General features: G+C 33.1%; 1 long non-coding RNA gene across 1 annotated transcript; it reads left to right on the top strand.

Annotated features, from left to right (window-relative positions):
* The first annotated feature begins 1811 nt into the window (after positions 1–1811).
* On the top strand, positions 1812–23079 carry LOC147073782 (uncharacterized). Its single transcript, XR_015070394.1, has 4 exons — positions 1812–2027; positions 20040–20129; positions 21007–21136; positions 22349–23079. It is a non-coding gene; the product is annotated as an uncharacterized LOC147073782 (long non-coding RNA).
* The last annotated feature ends 595 nt before the right edge of the window (positions 23080–23674 follow it).

Genomic DNA, 23674 nt, shown 5'->3' with positions numbered 1-23674 from the left:
TGGCAAATATGGCTGACAATGCGTGATACACAAACATAAAATACACAAAATTACAAACACATTCGAAGTTTGCCGCACACGTACAGACCACGTGATATTTGTTTACGCAAAATCGTCGCTTTTCAAAATGGCGAAATTGATTGCCAGATTTTACTGCGATGAATCAGTATGTTCCTTCTTGTCTTTTTTTATTCGTAGGTTTGTTTACTATGTACACCGAGAAATTTCCATTTATAAAATCGGAAACGAATTTTAAAGAAGAGTTTTGGAATAGGTATAATGCAACCAAAACTGGAAAAAATTCTATCATGGGTGTTGACTTCCTGAATTAGTTAACCCCAGGTCCATGCCACTACGTGAACCACAGTGAATATTAAGCCATTTCCACACTGGCAACAAGTTGCTGGCAACCTCATTAAATTTTACGATACTTACCATAATTGCTTAAGAAATTTTACGATAATCATCATAATTATCGTAAAATCTAACGAGGTTGCCAGCAACTTAACTTGTTGTCAGTGTGGACCCGGCATTAGATGCACAAAACTTAAATAATACATATTATAAATAAAAATTTAAAATTATAATTATTTATGATTTATGTCTTCGACAGCCCTGATGAAATAAATGTGAAATATGAGTCTGATCAGTCATAGAGCAAATTTATTGACACAAACAACTTTCACACGACCTTTTTATATAAACTAGTAGATCAGATATTATGGACCACATGTTAAAAAATCATATTTTCAATTCTCAAGGCCAATTCTGTAGAACGTCCTCTTAACATATAAATTGGAGAGACAACGATAATAAAATTGTTAATAATATTACGGAATGTGTTTTAGCCGTTTTGGTAAAATATTTACCTATTTATATGAATTAGTTGCATTCTAAAATGCAATCGCTGGAATCTGAGTTTTATTGGTCGTAAAACTCCTTTCAATTATTTCTGTATGCCCAAATTCCTCATATGAACAGAGTCAAGAAACAAAAGTTCAATTCGTAACAAATGCACTTTGTCATTACAACGTTTTTATTAGCTCGTATTCTTGTTTGTCCAGTACTAACTTCCCGACTAGACATTTGAAATTTTTATAATGTACCTATCAGAACACGATGCCATTTAATACTTTTAGCCATCTTTAAGCAGAATTGAATACTTTTTCAGTTATTTTGTTTTGTATGTTGCGGAAAAAAAATACTATTATTGGTTGCTAAGTGGATCCTAGCAACTAAATTATTAATATACATATACGTGCGCAAATAGATTAGACTGTGTGAGGAGTCCAATCTCTTTGTACATGCGTTACTATGTAATTAATCAAAATGACATTTCAGTATTCTATATTTGTTTGTTTTTTATTTACTTCATAATATCAAGTACCTACAAGCTTGAACATATTGAGCATAATAATTAAACAGAAAATTTATAAACGTTGTATATAAAAAGTTGTTTTTATCTTGTAATTATTTTTATTTGTCCTGTATGACGACGCAGTTTTAGTAGACATGAAGCAATTTAATTTTTGCAAAACGTTTATTCTATGTATGCAACATAGATAACATAGTTCTGCTAAGCTTGAAAATAACTCTAATTCGGCATTCAGCTGACGGTGTTTTATATTAATTTCGATAGGTAGGTAGGCACATATTATTATTTCTATTTCAATTTTGAATGATTATTGAATGGATTTTTAATTAATTACACTACGTCATTGTCGGTCTATTTCTATGAGAAATAATAAATATTTAAAATGGCAATACCGTCGTAACCATTTTTGTCTATGAGATGACTTTATGCATACTTTATGGTAAAAGAGCACCCGATCATCCGATGGCTGCTTCATAAGATTGTTTAATTTAGAAAATTCACAATAATGGACGTGAAACGTGAACCGGACGAATTGAACACGTATAAAGAAGGAGACCAGCAATCGGATGATGTGCAAATATTTCGATCAAACTGCCGAACAGACCGAGTAATAAAGCAAGAGAATGCGTTCGATGACATTTGCACTTTTGAGGTGAGAATTGCAAAATGGATTTTTGTTTTTTTGTCTTAAACGACCGATACACACAATCTAAATAGCTTTGCGAAATGCAAACATTGTGCAGTTAATGGACCCATGATAACATTAATAATATTATACCCACCCGTATTTATTATTATATTGGTACAATCTACAGCGACTATTTTGGCACAGGCTATTTTCTAATAGGTACATTGTATTCTTCACTTATCTCGGGACCGATTAATTCTTTCATTCAAGCCATCAAAAATAGAAGTAAGTTTTGTGGTTTTCATATAATATCAAGTAGGTACGTACCTACAAAATAGTAGGTAGGTGCTATCGTAATAAAGTTGTGTTATAAGTTCGAAAACACGTGCGGCAGTGTTGCCATCTTTTCAAAGTGGAATTATAGTACAGAGCCTCCAAAAATAAAGTATTTGGGGAAAAAATATAGTACACGTTGTCATCTGTTGAAAATGTGTAGGTTTTTTGTTTCTCAGAAGAAAAATAACGGAGTATTTGAGAAACTCCGAGACCCCTTTTTATTTAGGTAGGTACCTCTTCCGACCAAAAATACCTACCGAAGAATCCAAGAAATTTCATTTTAAACCAAAGTTTTTTTTTTAAGTTTTTCGAGGATTTTTTTTCCAAGTTCTCCAAATCTTCTCATATTGCGAAATTATAGTACATACTTTTCACCATTTTATCGAACGAAAATATCGAAATTTTTGTACTTCTAACATATTTCTTCCGATATTCAAAATTATAGTATTTTGGGCGTACTATACCTGTTTTATATCGTACATAGTACGCGGACCAAAATTATAGTACAAATACTATAATTATAGTACGGTTGGCAACACTGACGTGCGGTGACGTCAGTGTCCACGTGACTTTAGCGACGCGCGCCGAAATATCAGATGGGTCGAAACGATTAAATTTGAAAACGTAACGGCACTGCCGTGGTGGCCATTTTGTATTCGGAAAATAAAAGTAAACACAACAACGCCTCCAAGTGACAGTTGGTCAATAATAAAATAAAATAAAGTTATACAATTGATTAAACTAAATAATAAGTGAACTAGCTGAGCCAGCTGGCGGTCGCCAGTCTGTCTCGCTAGGTCTTGCAGACGGCTTGGCGGTGTTGGATTTTAATATAATTGTGAAATATGTATAGATGACGCCATAGTTTTCCCTTCGGGATGGGTTTTTTATTCACGTCAGACAGTTTGACATTTCGCTGATTTGTCATTTTTACGATTCGCAAATCGTCATTGCCAATATAAATTTGGACTCATATGCGTAGTCTATTCAGAAGTCTGGCCTTCACAATATCGTCTAACACCGCCTTAGGCTTGTATGCCTAGCAGAATCGCCGATTGCTACCACTGACATTTTAATTTTAATACAATATATGTGTAGGTATGTGCAGTTAAATATGATAAATAATTATACGCCTCAATCATTCGAATATAAAGCAATACATTATGTGATTATCATAAATAGCGATCCAATATAACGTGATATTAATCTCCTTCGGGTCCCATTGAGATAATAGAAGAAGATTAGCAGTGTAAAAAATAAATTTAAACATTATTTTGTTTCATTGTCTATAAAAAATCAATGCTTGCAGCCATAGAATATTATATTTAAAAAATCTAAATTTGAATTAAAAATTAACCTTAAACAATATAGTTTCCCGGTGCGGGATATTCATATCCAGACAAATGTTGATAAATAATGAAGCAATACATTTATATTTGAGAGGAATAGAACAATTCTGATAAGAATAGGAATTTATAAGACCTCAAGATGTGGAATCAGCTTAAAGAGGCCTTCATCCAGCAGTGGATTGATACAGGTCGATGACGATAAGTAATGACGATATAAATGGATAGGTATATAAAATCACAAATTTAAAAAAATAATGCAATTTATATGACCAAGTAGAGTAGATTTAGGTTGGGATAACCTTCATCCAGCAGTGGATTGATCTTGGTTGATGATGATAATGACGATATTATGAATAGGTAAATATAATATCAACAATTTTGATAAACATAGCAATCGTTTAACCGCTAGTAGTAGAATCAGGTTGCGGAACCCTTCATCCAGCAGTGGATTGATCCTAGTTGATGATGATAACGATATGAATATTATGTAGATAAATATAATATCACCGATTTTTATAAATACAGCAATTCAAATGACAGAAAGGAGTAGAATCAGGGTAGGGAGGCCTTTATCCAGCAGTGGATTGGTTCAGGTCGATGATGACGATATGAATATGTAGATAAATATAATATCACCGATTTTGATAAATACAGCAATTCAAATGACAGGAAGGAGTAGAATCAGGGTAGGGAGGCCTTTATCCAGCAGTGGATTGGTTCAGGTCGATGTTGATAAGGATGATAGAAATAGGTATAATATCACAAATTCGTAGTTGAATCAGGTTGCGGCACTCTTCATCCAGCATTGGATTGATCCTGGTTGATAATGATTTAAATAATAATATGTATATTATAACACCAATTATTGTTGAATACCTTTTAAATATTTTTGGGTTATATGAGCTAATTGAATGTATATAAGTTTCATTGGTTTAAAAAAATTATCATTTAACAGCCATAAAAAAAATGTAACGTTATCAAATTTTGAAATATTACTCTATGGTTGATCCAGTGTTGCCATGTCTACTGAAATTTCAGTAGATCAACTACTGATATTTTTTGCCAATATACTGAATTTTTGATTTTTTTTCGAAATTCAAGAAATGTACTGATATTTGTGTTTCTCCATAATTGTAAATTAACTGATGATTCTTTTAATAATAAACTTGAAATGATTTACGCATGACCTTTTTTGATGTTATACACTTCAAAATTGACATAAAAATCATTGTAACTCTACCCAAGAGCGCCATTTTACCCATTAATATCATCATTGTTTACAATAAATTAATATTATATATATTATTAATATCACCTGTCGTTTTTTACATAAACAACTACCTAAGAATGACGGATGGTAGTTTTTGTGACTTTGTTGAGTTTTATAAAATTGTGCTCGCTTCGAATTATAGCCACTCGAATGCATCCGCTAAGTAAATATGTAGTGTCAAAAGACTTTCTTTCCGTCAGAGGTATAGAAACTTAACTTAAAACAAAAAGCTTAATTCATAAAAATATAAATAAATCAGTTCTAATATGTTTATCGGTTAATCTTATTATGATTAGTTTGTGAAAATTGATTGTATGTATCGGTTAAAACGCGTTTTAAATTTAAAGCGGCCATCTTTGGTGAGTTGGTTTGAGTGTTGCAAACATTGTGAAAAAATTAATTCCGACATAATCAGTTGTCAATAAAGTCGCTTGTCGCTGGAAAATGTATCGGGAATGAACAAAAATCACCGAATTTGAATGGAATTTAATCGTGCGGCTGTCAACTATGGAAAACCCATTTTGAACGACCCGAGAACCAATTATTTTTTTGAACCCATCGGACATGACGAATAAGGCACACAATCGCTCGCCAAAACCTGGGAAAGCTGTAAGATAATAATATATAGGAGATTAATATTGAGTCAGCAGCTCTCAACATACGCCCTTTACATTATATAAGGTTAATTTTAATAAATAGGTACTAACAAGTATTAATAAATAAGATGTAGTCGAAATATAAGAAGAATAATAATCATACAGCGGTTCTCAAATTGAGGTCCTAATTGTTGTGTAACATAAACATTCACTGCTGACTAGATAATGACTTTTGAATTACCACCTTTAAACTGCACGTTAATTACATCGATCGGCCGCCTGGTCATTACGCGCCAGGTGCGTCTTCAGCGTCCAAAGTATTAAGGAGTTATTATTACCACAGCGGCTTCCAAATATAGGCCCTAATTGTTTTTGTGTAACAACAACATCAATAATTAAGTAGGTAATTATTATTATCACAGCGGCACTCAAATAAAAGTCCGATTATTTTGTGTACCTAACTAAAGTGGTCGTAAAGGCTATGAATCGACTGTATCAATGAAGAACTAAAATTAATTAGAGCGTTGAAAAATTCTACGAATTTTATTGCTGCCGAAAACATTGTGCTTGTACTGACTTACACTTCAACCAAATAAAAGAACGTCATGTCAACGTCATCAAATGATACATCATGTAAGTAGGGATTGCAATACAGAATGAAAGTATCAATACCGGTATTCTTGGAAAATATAAAAAACAGAAACCAATAAATACAGATATAAAAATCTCTTTAAAATATTAATATTTTATATCAAAAATATCTGAATAAGTACACATACTATGTGTGTACTAATATAAAAATAGGTAAAGGCAAGATATGATAGAGATACTGATGTTTACAAATACCTTAAACTATTGGCACTTTCTTCTTCGAATGATCTTTCAATAAATTTATTTTACGAAGTGTTCTTGGATATACTCCACTGGTAATTCTACCTAATGTTTTGTTACACTTTTTACACTAAACTACTTCTTAACTTCGATCCCATAAAAGTAAAACCAATCACAATATTGCTCACTTTTTTGTTAAAAAAAATATATTTCTCTATTATTCTATAAGCTAATATTGAGTAGATAAACATTAATCTATTGCGCAGAGCCAAAGCCATTATAGTAGACTTACTATTTATTATAATATGTATAAATATTCGCCACCAGGGCCGAGGTTTCTAATGGTTATACAAACAAACAGTAGGTAGATATTTAAGCGTAATTTCAGATACACCTAAAAATAGACCTGGTAACTTATAAGATCCGCGGGCGACTGGTGAAAATATTTTGATAAAACAAAAATCAGGGAAGTAGGTACCTACCTATAATGTATTTTGCAAATCTGCACGTGTTCTTACTGGTCACCAAGGTCGAAGGCCAACGGAAATAAACCAGACGGACAAAAAAAATGTCCTGCTAAACCTTTTATATTAATTAATACATTTTATATCCACTTTCAATACCGAATATATCGGTATTGTCTGATTTTTAAAACCGGTATTTCGCTATCGAAAAATACTGAGATACCGGTATTGCAATCTCTACATATAGGTAATATAAAATAGGTGGGCATTTTCGCCAAAATTTTAATATTTATAATTTTGATCTATCCTAGTTCTAAAAAAGTACCATCAGAGCTAGCCAAGAACTCCGAGATATGACAGTACCCGCAATGTGGTATTACAATTGTATAGATTAGTTCTTGGGAGGTTGACTTTTTTTTCAATTCTGCAAATATGCATCACGTGCGTCTGTCCTGTTTTGTATGTTTTCACAAAATCATTTTATTCTCCTCGCAATAACATGAGTGGTGTGAGCCTAAATTTACACAATTATTTTAGTAGGTAAGCGATGTAATTTACTGTTGGTTCCTTAGTTTGGTTTTCGTTACGAGATTCAACCCAGATATGCTGGTGCGCCAAATAACCGGTGGTCCAATAAAGTGGATTCGTTGTATCTTGTTTTATAAATTATTAGAGCGTATTTCATCACTATATTTATGTGCCTAGGTATTTGCAGGATTTTATAAAAAATATAAATATCGTTTTTTCACTTTTAGAGCCATTTTGTGTGTAAAAGGAAAATGAATTCAGTTCGTCTGAAAAATTATGTTTAAATATTACAGCCATCGACTTTTTGGGTGGAAATTTGCTTGTTACTTTTTATTGCCGATATTTGGTGAAATATTCATTTTAGATTCGTTATTATAAGTGCTTTCAAATGTAAGATCACCAAATGGCATATTGCGATGAGACTGATTGTATCATTTAAATCGTGAGACCTTAAATATACAAAAGAATAATCAGAAATCACTTGAAATAAAAAAGTCTCTCGACAGGTAGTTTGTCAAAAAGAATTGTTTGACATCATGTGACAACGGTAGTAACAGGTGCGCAAGAAACCCGATCTGCAGTACGACTTTGCGGACATTTGCATTTGGGACTGTAGTTTTTCTGCAAAGGACATAAATATTTCCCTTACCACACTGTGGATCGGTATTGCGACTTTCAGCATTTCGCTTTGTCCACATCCTATTGTCAAAAGATTTCTAATGTAGGGTTGGGTCTTAAGTCTTCATGTGGTAATAATTTATCATTAAAAAAATGTATCGTCTCACCAACTGATTCTTCTTTGTAAATGTTTTTCTTTTTAGTTTGTCGCTCGAAGCTCACCAACGGCCAGCATTGCCAGTCTTGGCAGTCTCAAATCGTTGTCGGAGAATACTGATGTCCAAGATACTTGGGCAGACATACAGATTGACGAACAAGACATTAAGATAAATCTCGAGGAATACATTGAAAGGTTTAGTGATAGAAACGCGATCTGTCGCCCTGCCAAATGTGATAATCTAATGTTTAAAAGGATTAGACAATGTGAAGCCTTTGTGTACTACGATTTATGTAAAAACATAGCTGTAGGACCCCACAATTTATGTGAACAACACAGAAAATTAAAAAGATTATTTTGTGACAAGTATCACCTTATAGAACAAGGTTACGACAACATGAACTATTGTGTTTTAAATGAAGTAGAATTGAGTTGTCGAGAAAACTTTGAGAGAATATTTAGGATCAAAACCGAATAATTTACAACGAATAATTCACATGAATTGAGAATTTAAGTATGATAGAAAAAAATAAACAATCAAGCAGCAGTAGTTTTTATGCTTTTAGCTACCATATTTCAACATTGCCCATACAGATTACAGCACCAAACCTTTCTTATCAGATGTCAGTACATCACATTAGCCTTTGGCGTGAACGGTTCAAGTCCTGCCCGGTGTAATATTTTTTTCCAAGGTATTTTCAAATATTGTACATTAATGAATTCATTATTTTGTTTTTAATTTTTATAACTGTAATTCTAGTACATATTTAAGGGGCATCTAATTAAGAATAAATAATTGTTTTCTCCCATTAGACATATGGGCATAAATAGCACAACAGATAGGTCGGTAAAAAAAAACAAAATATCTATTTACATATTTCAAAAATATTGAAATATAACGTATATTATGGAGCCAAAAATATAAATGTAAATGTTATACAACACAGTATCATGTAAGTATGTAAAAAAAACATATACATAAACATCTATTTATCTAAGAATTATTTGATACTTGAATCTGTATTTTATATACCATATTCGATGGATGTATGTGGTGTAGATATTTTGTAAAATATTAGGTACTTATTTATTATTTAACTAGGCGTATTTAATTTGCTACATGGCCTGTAGCTCTTTTATAATCACAAATTATTGTTGAATGTTCCGAAAATGAGTTTATGTGCCGAAACAGCTGTCAAGGTAAATGACTCAGTTAAAGTAGAATTAACAAAAATAACTACTATGTTTCAAAACCATTATAGTCCATCTACATGTAAACACCATTTCAAGTAATAAAGAAATAAAAAGTTACCTAATTAAATAATATTATACTAGAAAAAATATACTATCTATATACTTAATTTTCATTTAAAGTTGTAAAATGCCCGGTTACTAAATAGAGGAAGGACAGATTCTTCTGGGACGACCGAATCATATTGGAACGGTGTTATTGTCATTTGAAAGTAACAATACTGACACTTCAATGAGTCGCCTGCACTGCCAGAATCATCTGACCCCTTTCTACCTATCTATATACAATGTATTGTTATTTTTTGTCATATTTGTCCATTTTATTACAATATCGTGTTACTTTTAAAGCTCATTGTAATTCTAATAATTATATAAATATTTTTCTTGTATTCTGTGCAAAAATGATTATTAAAACTTTCTTAACCTAAACCAAGTATTTTTTATTGAATGATCCTGCAAAAATATTTAAGTACAGTTAAGTGACATATTTTGTTTTTGTGTATAAGCCATAAATAAATATAAATAAATTATATTTAATACTAGCTGACCCGGCAAACGTTGTTCTGCCATATAAATTATTTCTAGTGAATATTTTGGTTGTTAAATAAAAAATAACGAATGTATCGTAAGTGTGTGGGGATGGGATCTATGACAGAAAGAGGAATGGAGCGTTGTAGACGATGACCGCCGATAAAAACAAAAAAACACCTACCATTCATTTTCTCAATTCAAAATGAGTAATGATGTTCATAATGAATGAATTACCTGTGACAGGATCTCGTTGTTTAATGTTTATGCAATAAACGTCTTGTCCCTTCCAGAAAATTAGCGGATATTGGAGAGCGTCGTATGAACGGTGTGTGTCAGCGATGAACTCCATATTATTGTACTTCTTCGAATCACAATTTCTCGCGTCGATGTGCGGTCGCCAACCATGATTCCAGCAATGTCGTCAACAACAGGCGCATTGAATCGACGCACGTGCTCTGCAACTGGTGTTTTATCAGGATTTATGACAATAGCGTGATTGTCACTTTGCAGTTCGTGCATGTGTGCTTTGAAGAATTTCAATAATTCATTGTGCTCATTCAATAGAGCGTCCAGTTTGCTGACGATGCGCCTGGCATTAGGTGAATTGAGGTTATTGTAGCCGCAACGTGCATCCACACGATTGATGTCCTCACCGCCCATGAAGTAAATTTGTAAAAATTTATGTGGTTCGTTTGGCATTGGCAGCAATGAGCCTACTTCATGGTATACTTGGCCTTTGATTTTGAACGTAGAATGGAATTGTTAACCATTTGCCGCAGTATTGTGAACTATTTCTGTTGCTCCGAACGAAGTCATTTGGAAGCATGAATTGAATGTGCGAATGGACTTCAGGAACAGGTTTGAATCTGGAACCGTGCCGATGAGCAAGCCATTCAATGGTTCTGGTGGTATCTCAATTTCTGGTAGTTGCACTTTTACTGATGTGCAACACATCCCGGCTGATTCATGTTTGAATTTGAGCGCATGACAATGAGGACATTCTTTGTCCATAGCACCAATCAACACTTTCGGATGAGTGGAATATTCAATATCTGGCTCGTACTCGAATGCGAGACGAAGGAACGAAGCGGATGTAAATGTTCGATGTACTTGTTGGCGTTGTCGGTCATTTGCTCTGCGTGTGTTAACTACGAACCGGCGCGCTTGGCTCCGTTCCAATTGTCGTTGTTGATTTCGTTCAGCTCGTGCCTCATGTGATAGAGATGCACGCAATTGCGACATGCTTACACGCACGTTTTTGTTATCTTGTTGGATTTGTTCGTCTGTTCTTTCTGCTCTACTATTTCGCATGTTTGTTGCTTTATTCGTTCGACGGCCCAAATGGCCCCCCTTGCTTCTTGCTGGCATTGTGCACTGTAATACATGCACATAAAAATAGATAAATTAAAATAAATCGTACAAAATTTTGCACGCACTGCGTTGTGATATGCCGAATGAAATGTCAAAAAATGACATGACGCTTCTTTTGAATTCGTCTCGAACGTAGCGCCATCTGTCATTCAACAACATAAATAATTTCATTCTGTTTGAAATACGAACGACGGTTAAATTTGTTCATACAAAAATAATAAAATTGCGATTAAAAAATGGGAGGTTGGGGTGGGGGTAGGAAGGTGAAAATTTGGGGTTGTAGGTATTTTTTGATGCCTATTCATAAAAAATATTCATAAAAATCGGTCGAGCCATTTCGGAGGAGTGCGACCACAAACATCGTGACACGAGATTTTTATATATATAGAGATATACATGTATACTGTATGTATAGCCACGGTTGGTAGTGCACTTGTTGCTGTAGCTATGTGATCTGGTGTGGTCCATTATCCAAAAACGCTCAATCACATCCCTGGTCAAACAGCGGGCAGCCGTGTAGCGAGCCTTCGGTGAGTCTGGCTGGCCTATGGTGGCACTGTAGAATGACTTCAATGTACACAGTCTGTTAATTTGAATATGTTTTCGACTGAAAGATGTAAAAATATTAGAAATGAGGATTTAAATAATTAAAAAACTGTTTCATTAAATATCATATTCATACCTATGCAAAATTTTGATTCCTTTGAAGTATACAAAATACGGATGAATATAAACCAAACAAAAATATTTGTTACTGGTACTGCCATAGTAAAGTAAAGTTTAACATACTTCCCTAATAGAACAAAATTCCCAATTCTTGTCGTTCTGTAGACGTTTCATTTCAGTTTTTACCAACGATCCATTTAAATATGAATTGGTCATGAATCTGGCACTCACTGCCAGAATGTCCATGTCAGATACCTGCATAAAAATAAATGTCATGTTAAGATACGAGGGTGGGTCAATAATTCCTTAGAAAAAAGCATTAAAACAGTTTTTATTTTTGTATTTTTTTTTTATTTCTCAACATAATCTCCTTGGAGCTCAATACACTTGGTTAGACGTTTCTCAATTTTTTTTAAACCGTCAGAAAAATAAGTTTTCGGAAGGTCCTCAAAATAAGCATTTGTCCGATCGATGACTTCTTCATTTGAAAAAAAACGTTGTCCACTTAGCCATTTTTTTAAGTTTGGGAAAAGGAAAAAGTCACTGGGGGCTAAATCTGGCGAATACGGTGGGTGGTCAACCAATTCGAACTTCAATTCTTCAATTTTAGCCATTGATCGTAAACATGTGTGAACACGGGCATTGTCCTGATGAAAGAGGATTTTTTTCCTGTTTAAATGAGGCCGTTTTTCTTCAATTTTGTTTTTTAGCTGGTCCAATAAAGATGCATAATAATCCCCTGTTATTGTTTTTCCTTTTTCCAAATAGTCAACGAAAATAATTTCACGTGCATCCCAAAATACAGTAGCCATAACCTTACCAGCTGATTTTACGGTTTTCGCCTTCTTTGGACATGGTTCGCCTTTCGCAATCCACTGCTTTGACTGTTCTTTCGTCTCGGGAGTATAGTGGTGTATCCATGTTTCATCTACAGTCACAAAGCGACGAAAAAATTCATCCGGATTGCGTTGCATGAGCGACAACAGGGCTTTAGAGGCCACCACCCTATTGCGTTTATTGTCGACTGTGAGCAAACGCGGCACCCATCTTGCAGAAATTTTTTTCATGCCCAATTTGTCATGTAAAATAGAAATGACGCTACCTTTTGAGATCCCTGTAACCTCAATTATCTCACTCAACTTTAATCTTCGGTCACTTAACACCATATCGTGGATTTTATTGATCATTTCTGGTGTAGTCACCTCTACAGGACGTCCTGAGCGTGGTTCATCCTTTGTTGATGTACGACCACGTTTAAATTCATTTAACTAGTTATAAATAGTTGCAAGTGAAGGAGCAGATATGCCGTGAACTAAATCCAACTCATTTTTTATTTCCTTTGCCGTTAACCCTTTTATATTAAAATGTTTAATAACAGCTCTAAACTCAATTTTCTCCATTTTCCACAAGCAAATTTTTTTTTTAAATGTACGAGAAACACACAACAACCCGACCAATCTGATTGAAACTTCGCAGCATACTGAATCGGTAGTGCCGCTGCATGAAAACAAACCGCTTACAGTACTAGTCGCGCCACCTGTCGGCTTTTCTAAGGACTTATTGACCCACCCTCGTATTATACGTAATGAATATGAATGTATCAGAAACAACATAAATTTTATTACCAATTTCACATTTACAGAAAAATTTCTGCGCTCATTTTTGAAAGTCTCCAAGTATGATGGGTATATTCGCACATGGGTGCAGTTAATGCACCCAATGATTTTCGGGAAACCTGCCCTTTCTTGAAGTTTGAAATTAAAAAATATTTTTACCGACACAAAATAATATTCCCGTTAAATTCTTATTGAGTAGGTAATTTACTTGCTGTGTCTATGCGCAAATACTACGACTAATAAATAATAATTGTTTTCCCCCATTAGACATATGGGCATAAATAGCACAACAGATAGGTAGGTAAAAAAAAACAAAATATCTATTTACATATTTCAAAAATATTGAAATATTATAACGTATATTATGGAGGCAAAAATATAAATGTAAATGTTATACAACACAGTATCATGTAAGTATGTAAAAAAACATAAACATCTATTTATCCAAGAATTATTTATTATAAAGCTATTCTAAGCTCTAAGTCTAAATTAGCATTAGTAATCGTTAAAGGAGTTAAATTAGGTATGGTAGCATTGAAGTTTTCATTTCTGATACAACAATCTTCATTTACTATATTAAATTCACTTTTAGTCACAGTAACATTTTGTTAAAACATCATTACTTGCTTTGAATTGTAAGGTTTTTGTATAAGCTTTGCAATTAGCTTCTAATTTTAATAAACCTGTACCTAATATGTCTAGTTCTTCTAATTGTCTGGAAGGACAATCGATAGTTACCTTTGTTTTTTCTGATTGAACAAATATCCATCTACTATGAGATACCTATTTCATGGCATATACTCAGTTTTCCGAATATAGTTTTTGTAGAGCAATCAGAAGGTATTTTTGAATTTTTTTTTTTTCGACCATGTCCGATCCTGATAGGATCATATGGGCCTCCACAGAGTGGAGGTTTGTATTGACAGATTTTGTTTTTTTTTTACGAGAAATGGATGTCAGCCACTTGCTCAACCTATTAGGTCCATACCCTGACATACACAAATTGAAAAACAATATGTGTACTTGCCAAAACCAGGATTCGAACCTGGGACCCACGGCTTTATAGTCCAACGCTTATGCCGCATTATAGTTTCAGTTAATATTTTTGTTTCACAAATTCCATTATCTAATGTAGTGAAAATGTCTCTTATTCTACATATTTAATGTATTTTCGTTAATGATTTACATTTGTCTAAATCGTTGAACTTTATGTATTGCATTTTCATTCTAGTTAAACCTATATATTTATATTCATTTTGAATAAGTGAGAATACATCTGGGTTTTTTGGATTATGCGGAATTGGTAAAGGCGTTACATTGAATATAGTGAAATCTTGCATACTGGTTAAAGGTACTGATATAACATATTATATTATTTTAGTTTTATAAAAGTATGCTGTGAGAGATGCGATGTCCATAATTGAATGTATGTTATCTATAGTAAGCGGTATTGGTAATTCGCGTCCCTGAGATAATTGTCCTACGTGTTTGGATCTAAAAACAGATTTAGCATAATATTTCATTTTTGAAAATGTTTTTTTGCACAAGGAAGTAGGCCGTTTTTAATTTTATTCATTTGAGTATGTAAGTCAAACAAAACTTAAAGTTGAGCAATTTTTGAAGTTTCAAAGGAAGGTGAAAAATATTTTAATAAAGTATGTCACCTCCGAAAGGGGGGGGGGTGTAGGAGTTGCGCTGGACCCCCCCCTGATGAAGTAAGGTCACGGCTATCGTCTGCTGGCTTATTCTTTCGGGGACATGCTTATTAATTGACAACGTGGAATTACAGGCGAAAACAGGGCGTTTTATTGTTCGGAATACATTTACAGTCAAGTTACAGTGTAAAAAATATTAAAAAAAAAAAAAAAAAAAATTGGCGGAGACGTCGGCCAGCGCAGCGCCGTGGCCGACGTCACGCTCGAGAGTCCGAAACACGAATGAATATCTTCTAGGGGCTGAGGTAGTATCAAAGTAGGTAATAATAATACACAACAAATAATTCACAATTCTATCACTGAAAAATGACAAAAAGACAGCCTTTACACCTTATGTACCTGGCTTGTAGGTACATTGGGTCTCATATTTCTGAGAATTTCTGGTCACAGAAACAGACCAGACCTTTTCTAGGTACATGCTTTGAAAGGGGCTGTGCATTTGTTGCAATTATTATTACTGCATTTCTTTGCTTGATAGGTACATATTTTGAAATAGCTGACCTACAAAATGAACACAGACATATTCTTATAAATACAATCTTAATATACATAATTTTAAACTAAATACATTAGACATTGAAAGGCTTGGAATGAATGAATTTATAGGTATTTAATTATTATTATGCATTACTTTAATATAAGTACCTAGGTAAGTGCTTTTACGGATGTTCTTTTTTATTAAAGCTAGGTCAATGATTTTGTTTTATGCTAGGGACGAATTTAATGGCAAGGCTTCTGATAAAATTATTAATGGTGAGAAAGTAATTATTCATAATACTTATTTAGTTTAGACTTTGTTGGCTAAGTTTCTAAAGGGTGACTATAAAATTTTCTTACATCTAAGCTTACGGGCTAGAAATTTGTCTCGCAGTCGATCTGCTCATGTTTGCATGAATCCGCCCAATGATGATTCAGGTCTCATGGCCTTGGATCCTCTGAGGATGCCATGGTTTAGGCGGTATCAAGTACCTACCTAGGTATTATTTCAAATTCAAAATCAGACCTATTTCAAGTCTTGGACCGCCTGCCTGTCATTGGGCAATGTGACCCTAGCTAGGATGAAAAAGTTTGGAGACCCCTGGAGCAAATCAAAGCTTCTCATTTTACTTTTATTAACATGATCTAAATATTATTACAGCAATCCCACACCAGAAATTGATGAGAAATTTAATAATGTTCGATGACGGCTGTTTGACAAACACAATAAGAAGTACATTGATATTTTTTTTTTTTTTAGAATTATTAATAACCATGTCCTTGCTTTTTCGTACAAGGTGGTTGTTAGTAATTTTGAACAATCACAAACACCCAGGCTTTGAGAAAAACATATAAATGTTTTTGTCATGACCGGGAATCGAACCCAGAACTCTCAGGTGAAAGGCCAGCGCCTTACCCACTGCACCACGAGACATTGATATTGCCGATGAACTTAAAATAGATCCGACCCGCAAACGATGTTTGGCGGATGAATCCGAAACTTCGCTTTGCCGTCTGCGCGCAGCCTTACACGATTAATAATAAAATTTACATTATATTATAATATAATATAAACCTGAAGTTTTGTTTTTGATGTCCGTATTAAACGATTACCTATTAGAAATATATTGATGAATTAATTAACTAAGGCCGGATTTAACATAGTACTAAAGAGTCTATAGCCCAAAGTCCATGACAGAGGCCCTGGAACCCTAAAAATAAATTTTGAAAAATCCATTAAAAAAATTAACCACCATTAAATCCGATCCTTTAAATTAGATCCATGCCGTGGATTCCCTGCACTGGTTGGTTGAAAAAACAGTATGTGAATTTAACCAACAGCGGAATTCGAATAATACGAACTGTGTAACCTCTATTCTACATTCGGAGTAAAACAATAAATTATTATACCAGTTTAATAAAACATCACATCTTTTCCAATTTTTTTAATCATGTACCTTGATTAGGTTGGTAATAAAACAATAAATTCAATTTTTTAAAGAATTTTATTTTGTAATTATTTGTATAGTATTTTTTTATTAATTTAATTGGCGTATCGGGAAGAGTTCATCCCATACCTTAAGCTTATCACAATAAAGACACTTATCTATTTTAAGTTCATCGGCAATATCAATGTACTTCTTATTGTGTTTGTCAAACAGCCGTCATCGAACATTATTAAATTTCTCATCAATTTCTGGTGAGGGATTGCTGTAATAATATTTAGATCATGTTAATAAAAGTAAAATGAGAAGCTTTGATTTGCTCCAGGGGTCTCCAAACTTTTTCATCCTAGCTAGGGTCACATTGCCCAATGACAGGCAGGCGGTCCAAGACTTGAAATAGGTCTGATTTTGAATTTGAAATTTGAAAAAATACCTAGGTAGGTACTTGATACCGCCGAAACCATGGCATCCTCAGAGGATCCAAGGCCATGAGACCTGAATCATCATTGGGCGGATTCATGCAAACATGAGCAGATCGACTGCGAGACAAATTTCTAGCCCGTAAGCTTAGATGTAAGAAAATTTTATAGTCACCCTTTAGAAACTTAGCCAACAAAGTCTAAACTAAATAAGTATTATGAATAATTACTTTCTCACCATTAATAATTTTATCAGAAGCCTTGCCATTAAATTCGTCCCTAGCATAAAACAAAATCATTGACCTAGCTTTAATAAAAAAGAACATCCGTAAAAGCACTTACCTAGGTACTTATATTAAAGTAATGCATAATAATAATTAAATACCTATAAATTCATTCATTCCAAGCCTTTCAATGTCTAATGTATTTAGTTTAAAATTATGTATATTAAGATTGTATTTATAAGAATATGTCTGTGTTCATTTTGTAGGTCAGCTATTTCAAAATATGTACCTATCAAGCAAAAAATGCAGTAATAATAATCGCAACAAATGCACAGCCCCTTTCAAAGCATGTACCTAGAAAAGGTCCAGCGCAACTCCTACACCCCCCCCCCCCCCTTTTGGAGGTGACATACTTTATTAAAATATTTTTCACCTTCCTTTTAAACTTCAAAAATTGCTCAACTTTAAGTTTTGTTTGACTTACATACTCGAATGAATAAAATTAAAAACGGCCTACTTCCTTGTGCAAAAAAACATTTTCAAAAATGAAATATTATGCTAAATCTGTTTTTAGATCCAATTTGACTGATAGTGATAATTGGAACTATAAAAGTTGAACCGTAACTGCAAACTGCAGAAAAATAACAATTTCACACTAATTACATATTCTCATAAATAAACCCGATATTTTTTTGTATACCTACATACTTATTTTTATTTAAATTAATTTTTTAGGGCTTATACTGTCTGAAAATATTTTGCAATATATTGACGCATGAAACTGTCTTCATGAAAACTAAACCATTTATAGTTATTCCGGATTTTTGGCGTACCTATCTACTAAATATTTTTTCAATAAGTATGTATTTGTGTATTTTTTAAAAAGCAGCTTAAAACTGCGTAATCGTTAAAACAAAATAATATGAAGATTGCGGGCCAGGTGCAAGGTATCTGCTTTAGGCCATAGTTTGGAGACTCCTGAAAGACAGCTAAATGATTATTATACTGACCCATAGTCAAAATTTGTCAAAAGTTTCGTAATTTTAAATATCATTGAATATTCTTTATCCTTGACACTATAGGCATCTGGAAAATATTTCTCCACTGTGAACATGTAAAGTAACTCATCGGCATGGACTGGACCTGAAACAATAGACAAAATATTAGTACATAAGTTCTAACTATAATAATGTTTTAATTTATATTGTAGTATCAAATCTCATCTATTATAAGATATATGTTTTTTTTCCTATTTTGGTGACTTTGAATTTGGGCGGTGGCATACAATGAGCCCTTCTCCATAAAAACATGTGTGCCATACATTTTTATCTGCATACCAAATCATTACTTAATGTCAACAACAGGTGGCACTAGAAGTCAGTGGTGACACACAGCATGTATCATTTGGTTGTTGAACTGGTGCATTGTGCTTTTATCTTAAAACAAAGATTTCAGGATAACACCACGTTTCCAAAGTAAGGCTCAAATTTAATAATCTATTTTAAATGCTTTTTATTCTCATTATAATATGACACCATTGATAATAAAAATTTTATGATAATTCAATATTTTATTTTTAATATTTAAAAATAAGGGTCCTTCTTATAATCGATGGCATCTTATAATTGATTAAATATGGTAAGTTAATGTAATGTGCTTTTAGGTTATTTCACTTATTTCAATCTGGTTTTATGTATTCAAAGTTTTTGACATATATGGCCCGAACACATTACCAACAGTCGCGTGACACGATGATAATATGTTCAGGCCATTATAATTCTCCCAGAGACGTAACGAAAGTACTACTTGTTTCAAACTCCATTCGTTAAGATTGCATATGCTTGTCAGATCTTGTCTCACTCCGGGTTTTGGTGATTAATGCTAGTAGAATGAAAAAACATCATAAAGTAATATCATTTCATTAAATATTATAGATTGATAGCTATAATTTCAATGTTAAACATAGAGCAGTAAGACTGTAGTTAATTTTTATGCATAACATAACATAATATATGTTGTGGATACAAAGGCAATCAATTAATTTGCGTGAATTGTATTGATACTGACCCATTGGTATATTGTATTTTTTATGATCGGTGAGGAGATCAAGAAAGGTGACTTTTCCCAAATAACTAAAACGATAATAGTATATTTGATTTTTCTCATTTTCAGAAAGTAAATCAACACCGCGCGGTGCACTGGAAAAGCCATCATGCCGTCAGAAAACAGAGCTCTTAATTCTTGTAGAGATTTTCATCATCGGTGAGAATTTGAGAATTCAAATAGGATTCTTTCAATTTTTTGCTAATCATGCTTGATCTGGAAGTGTTTCTCTCGTAATTAAAGAACACCGGTACTCTTTGATCCCATTCTCGATTCACATCATCAAATAGAGGAGGAAGTGACATAATAACTAAAAAATAAACAATATATTAAAAGAAATAAGAGGATAGAAAGGTTTTTATCTTTAATGAGAAATAAAAAAGTTTATGCTTCATCACAAATCACTATTGCCATAGACTACAAGTCTCCAACTTATGCCTTCATGAAGAAGATGATGCATTAAAAAAACCAAAAAAAAATTACATTCAATTTATAATAAATCTTCGCACTTTCCGCTTCATCCAACAATGAATTTAACACAGCCGATATGAGTGAAATTTTAAAAAAATGTACTGTTTAGTAGAATGATGGTAAGGTATACTGAATCTTTCATACCAAAAGCTGGATAGCTATATACATATTCTGACATGCCAATTATAATAGGAATATCTGACAAGTCAGTTTGTCTGATAAGTTTTTCTGGATCATCAGTCAGAAATCTCTCTTGTCCAAAATCTTTTTCGACTACTGGACCCCATGTTATGATCGGCAAATCGTTAATATATTCCTGAAATTTAATCACCAAAGATGTTACATGATATAGAAGATGGAGCCTTATATGGTAAGCGAGTTCTAGTTTGTGATAAGTGCCATTTTTCTAAAAACAACCTTTCAAACTCCTCAATCTTCTTTGTTATCTACAGCTTTTATTTTCAAATTAGTTTTCTGTAATAGAAGAATCAAATTTGTGTGTTAAAGATAAAGAATTTTTTATTTGTCACATGTAATTAATAATTATGTCCATCGCCATGGCCAGCCCTCTCACCCTGCAGCTATGGTATACAAGTGATCTACGCGCCGCAGGAGGTGATGGACTGTGGAAAATGGAGCGGCTACGTACTTGCCCTATGCTCCAATTCTGGGGTGTAATAGGATGCAATAAGTAAGTAAGTACCTACCTAATTAATATGATTTTTTTGCAAATAATTCATATTTACTTTGGAAAGATTACATACAAACATATTCTCATAATTTTCTATTATATGGCTTGCATCAATTTTCCGTAAGCATGCTAACATCTCTTCTGAAGAGTCGGTTGGACAGTTTGCACGAATCGCTTGTTTTGCAGTGTAAGGGAAATCGTTGTTCAATGGATTCCACACTCCACTCATCGCAATTGCTTTATGAAACAGACCTATAAATATAATTTTTTATCATTATTATAATAGGAATAAATAATATTATATAATATTATGAATTGAAATATTATTAACAGATCTTTCAGAATTGTAATTTGATATTATTTTTAATTTTTTTCATTTCCTGTTATTGCGTGAAACCGTGCCAATTGAGAATTTAATTAAATTATGACTTGGTAGCCAACTCCCTCGCACAAAGCCAATTTACACGATACTTACCTTTAGACATTGGCGATACAAGGTGGGAAATCACACTTATAGAGCCAGCGCTATATCCAAAGAGGGTAACATTATCAGGATCACCGCCAAACGATGCGATATTTCTTTTCACCCATAACTAAGACCTGGTCTTTCAATCCATTATTTCCTGGTGCTTCTATGTCACCAGTGCTGAGAAAACCTAAACAGTGAAACCACAATATTACGTTGTTGAAAGGACTAACAAAAAAAACAATGTAAACAAGTTAAAATGAAAAATTATACAAATTGTTTTGGTGCATATGCCAACGTATTCGTTTAATCAATAAGGACGAAATATGTCAAGAATCAGCTAAAATAAATGATCACCCACCGATCGCGTTTATATTTATATTTCATATTTCAATGAAAAATATAATATAATATGTAATACACATACATATTCTTTTTAACGCTACAACAGGCCATGAGGTGCAATCAGAGTAGTGCATTAGTAAAAGCTAAATGATCATACGAACACCCAGGCTTTGAGAAAACCACATAAATATATTCTGACTTCACTGGAATCGAACCCAGAGTATCCGGGTGTGAGCCCAGTGCCTTACGCACTGGACCGCAAGGGCAGGGCGTTGTGTAATCTTCGTTTTGTATACTACTGACATGCTTATAAATACAAACGCACAAATTATGAGTCTAATTGCCATTCATTTAATTAAATATTTAATTTTCAATATGTAATTTTAAATGATTTCAACTTTTCAGGAGTAAATTGCGGGAAATAAAATCGTAAAACCAGGAATTAAATGTACTAAAATGAAACGGGACTGCAGAAACTACACTCAAATAGCAGGAAAACTTGAATTATGGACAAATACCTATTATATTCGGGGTTCCTCTCTACCAATATGTAATTTTAACAATTGGATATTAATAAAACATCCATGACTGATACTAAATTATATTGTCATATATAGAACTAAAATATGCAGGGCTCGGAATGGAGCAGAACGCACCGGTGCGCAGCTTTGGCTTGTAGATTTCTCGAGGATGGCGTTCCTGTTCGTAAAAATCACGAGGATGGCGTACCGGTTCGTAAAATCCCCGAAGGACAGCGAGCCATCTCGCAAAATCCTTGAACCCCGTCAGAATACTTAATATTGCATTGCGGTTCAAATTTAATTGAAATAAAAATACCTAAACATGATATAATAAATATTTTTCTACTAAAAATAAAGTTATTTGTTTAGTATCTCAGAGTTTGTAATGACTATTAAGGTGTCTAACACGTATGTGGTATTTATTTATAGTTACTGAGATATTGACAAAAATCACAAACTCGTATATCAAAATTCTATTTTTTTATAAGTTTTAATACTCGTATCTCAAACAATCTTACTTACCTAATATAAGTTTTTAAAATTTGAATTATTATTTTATTGTTTCATTATTTTTTCCATCTCCTTTTTAAAGATTATAAAATAAATCAAATGTCCAAAATGTGTTTTCTTTTCAAAGATAATAAAATATAACTATATTTATTATAAACATTGAAACCAAGTAACTCAATAAAAATCTTACATTGGAATAACAAAAACTTTGTTAAATACTGCCAAATCTATAAACCACAAACCAAATCCAAACTGTACAAAATGCCCCACTTGATTAATTATTAATCATCTTCTAAAACAACTTTGATCATGTTCTTAAAGAAAATTTTAAGTAAAACTGTTTTTTCATCCTCCTGAACATTTTAACATTTTTCGATACGAGGTCTTCGTATCTTAAGAACATACTTCAGTGAAACGGCAAATAATTTTCAACTATAGGTGCGACGAAATTTCGGACTCGCTGGCAATCAGAGAGCGAAAGTCGTGCTGCGAACACGTCAATTTGTTTTGTGATGGCGACGGGGGAATTAATTCTTAAATCGTGTAAAGATAACTGAAAAACGTTACCCATTTACTTGAAAAAGAAAACATTTCAATGAATATATTTTTATTATCACTAATAAAACAATAAACATAACATAAAATGGACGCATGTTGAATTTTTATGACAAATTATGTTTTGTTCTGCACATACCAGACA

The sequence above is a fragment of the Rhyacophila brunnea genome, unplaced genomic scaffold, assembly GCF_057557595.1.
Source record: "Rhyacophila brunnea isolate RB1 unplaced genomic scaffold, BYU_Rbru_1.0 scaffold_17, whole genome shotgun sequence".
Taxonomy (NCBI): Eukaryota; Metazoa; Arthropoda; class Insecta; order Trichoptera; family Rhyacophilidae; genus Rhyacophila; species Rhyacophila brunnea.
The sequence above is the reverse complement of the archived record's forward strand: the minus strand, read 5'-3'. Positions and strand labels throughout refer to the sequence as shown.